The sequence below is a fragment of the Sminthopsis crassicaudata genome, chromosome 5 (assembly GCF_048593235.1).
Source record: "Sminthopsis crassicaudata isolate SCR6 chromosome 5, ASM4859323v1, whole genome shotgun sequence".
NCBI lineage: Eukaryota > Metazoa > Chordata > Mammalia > Dasyuromorphia > Dasyuridae > Sminthopsis > Sminthopsis crassicaudata.
In genome coordinates this window covers 23,058,101-23,063,576 of record NC_133621.1, presented here as the reverse complement: position 1 = coordinate 23,063,576, position 5,476 = coordinate 23,058,101, and the positions used below count along the sequence as shown (strand labels likewise).

Sequence of the window (5,476 nt, the reverse complement as noted above, 5' to 3'; positions counted from 1 at the left end):
CTCATCCCAAAGAACTTCAGCAGTAAATAGGAAAGCAAAGAAACTTTATTTTAAAGTGAAGAGTAGATCCGAAGTAACTCCCTGGAAGAAGAGATTATTTCTTGTATTGTATCCTCAGATTCTCTCTGACACATAGTAGGGATTTACTATTAGATAAGGACCATAGAGACCATTAAATCCAGTCCCTTCCAGTTTTACAGATGAGGACATTGAGGAACAGAGAAGAGATTAAGCATTTGTCCATAGTCCTAAAGTATCTAAAGAAGGATTTTAATGTAAGTCTTGACTCTAAGTCTAGTGCCCTATGGACTATGCCATGATGTGTTAAATTGGATTGAATACCTAACGCCATCTTCCCAGTATGGAATAGGGAAGATGTACCATGGAGAGCAGACCAGAGACTAATGAAAATTTGAAGGTTTTAGCTTAGAATGGATTCTGGGGCCTGCAGGAAATGCCTCAGTCTAGATATTGAGACCAAATAAAGAGACGGTGATCAATCCTTTGTTAATTTCCTAGTGTGTGAAACAATTATAGTTACAAGATAAAGGAAACTGTTTTAAGATGAAAGAATCACATGAGGGAAAGATATTGTGAGACTGTTTTTATTGGGCATAGGGCTGGAAGAATGGGGATAGATTGAGCTGAGATCAGTGATAGGGATAGTGTTTTTTATTTTATTTCATTTTTTGGAGATAGAATAAAGGCTAGGGTTAGGGGGAAATAATAGGATTAGTGAATAGAGATCAGTTAGGCTTAAATTAAGTACAAAATTATTTTAGGTAAACATTGGTAAGAGGGAGAGGAGTTTAGATTGGAGTTAAAGGATAGTCTTAATACTTTAGAGCTAGATTTTTAACCTGGCATAAGACAAGGAAGAAACTGGTCTTTTGGAAAGCTCTAAAGTCCTTATGTATGCAAAGAATGACTACGAAGTAATGAGAAAGAATCCATGAAAAATGCAGGATTAATGTGCAACAAGAAAATGGTATTTGCACACATATATTGTATCTAGGTTATACTGTAACACATGTAAAATGTATGGGATTGCCTGTCATCAAGGGGAGGGAGAAGAGGGAGGGAGGGGATAATTTGGAAAAATGAATACAAGGGATAATATTATAAAAAAATTGCTCATGCATATATACTGTGAAAAAAAATTATAAATAAAAAAAATGCAGGAAAACTCATCTCATGGTTTTATAGTGCTTCTTTCCTGCATGTGTAAACATTAAAAAAAAAAAAAAAAAGTTTTTTTCATACTTCAGGAGAATCCTAGAAGATCCTTAAGCAGAAGTTGGGTGACCCTTTCCTTATTGAGTATGTTATAGGGGATGATTCCTTTTATCTCTAGGTTAGAGAAGATGGCTAAAAAATCCCTTCTAACTCCCAAAGGCTGTCCTTCTGTGTTGTTAGAATCCAAACTTTACTCTGAACTTAACTTGAATTTTGCTGAGCAATCAATTAATTAGCATTTATTTAGCACTTACTGTTTGCTAAACAGTCTGACAAAGTAGATCAAAGGTTGTCTTTAAAGGTAAGAAGATCAAGATTAAATCTTGTCTTGGACACATAGTAACATGTATCCATGAGAAAATCAATTAACTTCTCAATGTGCCAAGGAGTTGCTAATCTGAATCAGTGGAGGGAGTTTCTACAATGGAATTCCTCACCCAGAAATCACAGATCTAGCTTTCTTTCTCCCCCTAACCCTTCTCCCCCCCAGTCTCATATATGTTCTTCGTTTGATACTTTGAATTACTGAAGGAACACCATGCATTTTAGCTACTGTTGTCTTTGAGACAAACAAACTTACAAATGAGAATTAATGAAAGAACCAAAGCCAATCATAGCTCTCCTCTGGTCTGTCCACTTTCTTCATACAGTCCTGGCTGCTGACCTGCATTTTTTGCCCAGCTCCCCTGAAGTTATATTTAGTGCATCATTGTTTGCTTTCCCATCTGTCACAGAATTATTCATGGTTGGCTTTCCTATAAGGATCCTCCTTTGTGAATTTGCTAGCACCCCACCTTTGTCAGTCTCACGTACTTAAAAATTTTCATTGAGAATATGAAAATAAAATGAAATCCAGGATGAGGCTCCATTGATATTCAGAGGCTCTATTGTTTGGGGAAGGGCTGGAAGATTGGGAAAACTATGGATGGTCAACCTAGAGATGAAACTTTACTTTATATATGTGATGTAAACTTCATATGTATTTACACACACACAAATATACATGTACATGCTTAGATGCACACCGTTGTTTAACCCCAATAAATCCTCAGTGGCAGGGACTGTATTTTTTGTATATTTAGCCCTTAGAATAGTGCCTGGTATAGAGTAGACATTCAATAAGTGTTCATTAATGGAGCTGTAAATGAAACAACTTCAACTGATCACTCTGTTTTAAGGTAGATATTCTGAAAGGAATTATGGTTTCATTCATGTCTCCTCTTTCCCACAATACCCCATCCATATGCTCTTAAGCTATGTGATTATTGTCCATGCCCTACCATTAATCCTCCACGTGGATTCAGCCACTGCACTGAAGGTGCAGAGCAGTTTAATGATGACTGGTGGTAGAAGTAAAAGGATGCAAAACTGTAATGTCTTTGGTACAGATCCAAGGAGATCATGTATATAAATATATGTGTGTGTGGGGGGGGGAAGGTTGTTAATCAAGGATTCATTTGAGTCTCCCAAATCCACTTGATAAAATTATAGGATAGAAGGGGCAGGTAATGGAGAGAAAGGGGGTGGTAAGAAGTTTGCCCTTTCAGACTTGGAGTGGTTGCATTTACAGCTTGTAAAGGGCATGAAACCTTGAGTGCCTCACACCCCGAATGACCTCTTCACAACTTATAAATGGTACAAAAATGGGAGTGGCCCATTCACCCATCATAAAGGGTTCATCCCTTTCATATTTTAGGGGGGTCAGTGAAAAGAAAGTGTACCTGTTTTGCCTCCTTTAGGAAATGTGAATATGTTTCTCAATCAATCTGATGAAATAAGAGAGTGACTAGCCATTAATTGGCTGAACAGTCAGATATATACCTGGTAACCTTAAGAGGCATGAGTGAGCTTGAGCAGGTCATTTTCTCCAGCAGTTAAGACAAAGCCAACTACGAAAGAAAATCTCAACTCAACTTTGTTCTGTATACCCCTGTTCCAGAATAAGCGAGGAGGAAACAGGAGAATTTCTTTTTCAAGTAGCAACAGTTTCTTTCACTGGAACAACTCATGCCGTATCTGATACCATTCTTGGCAGAGACTGGGCCCAGGAAGGTAAGCTGTGTCACAGCAGAAGCAAGATGCAAAAAATCATGGAAAGGGGTAGGAGAAGAGAGAAGCATTTATAAAAGGCTTCCTATGTGCTAGGCACTGTGCTTTTACAAATATCTTATTCGATTTTCAGAAGGATGTAGGGGCTATTACTATCCCCATTTTACAGTTAAGGAAACTGAGGCAGACAGAAGTTAAATAATTTGTTGAGAGTCATACAACTAGTAAGTAACTTAAGGCAGTTTTGAACTCAGATCTTCTTGACTTTTGATATTCATTAGACCTTTATTTCTGACTTTGGGCTCTTCTGTGTATGCATCCTTAGGCCCCATTTTGATCTGGATCCATCGCAGGCTTGTTAACTACCAACTCCCTTAAAGAGCTCAGGGGAAAGTTTGATGGGAAAGATTTGCTTCTGACAAGACCTGTAGCCTCCTGCAGATTTGAGGACAGAACTTAACAAAGTAGAATACTTATCCTGACTGAAGTAGTCACTCATCTGTGCTTCATTGCCTTTTTCTGTCACACCAACATGCAGCACTCAGGGTGGAGCTGGGGTAAGTGGTTCCATGTCCTTTGATAATACAAGATGGGGCCCGCATTCTGCTCATGGCCATTTTCAGCTCCATCAAGGGTGGCACAAGACATTTCTGTATTCCCAGAGACTTCCTAACTGTAGTTTATATAGTCTATTATGCACTCAAGCCATCTTGTCCTTTTGGAATGGATTCACCAGGGAGTACAATTAGCCGGCCACTGTCCTTTTGCTTTCTTTCCACACTCTAGACTGCCACTTTGTTTTTAGCCTGAATTATTGCTTTGCCTCAATCCTCTTCCCACTCCCCAGTCATTTAACATCCTTCTTATTTAATAGCTAATCCACAGTCCCTTCGCTGCTCTCAACACTAGTAGATCATTTTGCACAACTAGTTAGTTACTATGAATGCTAACCAGAACATTTTTAGTTCTATGAAATTATAGGGACTTTAAAGAGATTTTTAAAATATTATCTATTTTATCTTCCTATCAGATGAAAATCCAATCCCTTGTTATAGACTTCTGGTTTAAAAAAAAAAAAAAGACTCTTCTTTCATCTTCCTGCATTAAGTAGGTATAATCAGGAATGTGCTAATAAATGTTTAACAACCAGCTTTAAAAAAAAAAAAAAGTATGAAGACTACACTTTTAAATTAAATCTACAAAAAAATAAATTAAATCTACATTATTATAATTTTCTTAACTCTAAACAATACCAATAAAGAAAGTCCTGATTTGTAGCATTTACTGATTTCAGTGATATATATATATATATATATAATCATATTGAAATTATAATAATCCCTTGATGGATATTAGCTGGCTCCAACACATTTGTGGACATAAGAAATACAAACCGGCCAAAGAATTCTAAGGAATTTTAGTCTCCTTTCAAAAAACAAAATCCACTTTTTCAAGAATTTTCTGACATTTTTAATCCAATGGTTTGGGATTATACCTTGAGACCATCTCCTCTACTGGGATTTTCATGGCCTTGAGTTCTCTACAACCAGAAGTTCTTTGATCCCTAGGAATTCTAGTTAGGAAGGGTTTTGTTTTTTTTTGTTTTTTGGCTTACCAGCTCACAGCCAAAATCATTCCTTGGTTTCTTGAATGATCATACTTCTCTCCATTGAAGAGCAGAATACCAACCCTGGCTGGGATCATTCTCTCTGCACAACACCACTGGTTGACTCATCACTTCTCAAACTATCAAGATCAAGAGAAAATCAAAAAACTCCATTCTGGCAGAATGCCAACCTTCTTGCCTTGGACTGGCCTTATTCTGATTTGGGTTTTTGCTGGATAAATTCCCGGAAAATTGCTCTTTACATCACCAGCATCAAACTCAAACACTAATGAAGGCCACTAGACTTTACATAAGAATCCTTGTGGATTGACTCTGACTTTTTGTGACTTGATTACATTTATGTACTTTTTTCATCAATACATAAACACATTAAAATCAGACAGGAGCTACATTTTAATCTGATTTAGGCCACATTTGGATGTACTGTGGCCTGCATGTGGCCTTATGGCTTCATATGTAACCTCTCTCCTTTGGAATGAGGCCTCCTGTTTGCCACACCCCTGCCAAAACATCCTCCTTGTTACCAGCAATCCTTGGCATGGATTTTTTGGTTCTCAGGGAGTA

The 5,476-nt window shown here is 37.5% G+C and overlaps 1 protein-coding gene across 1 annotated transcript in view; it reads left to right on the top strand.

Moving 5' to 3' along the window:
* Positions 1–2,923: 2,923 nt before the first annotated feature.
* CMC1 (C-X9-C motif containing 1) overlaps positions 2,924–5,476 on the top strand; it is a 91,601-nt gene continuing 89,048 nt past the window's right edge. Inside the window, exon 1 of the mRNA XM_074267900.1 lies at positions 2,924–3,288. The gene's annotated coding sequence lies outside the window, so the exon portion shown is untranslated. The remainder of the gene's footprint in view (positions 3,289–5,476) is intronic.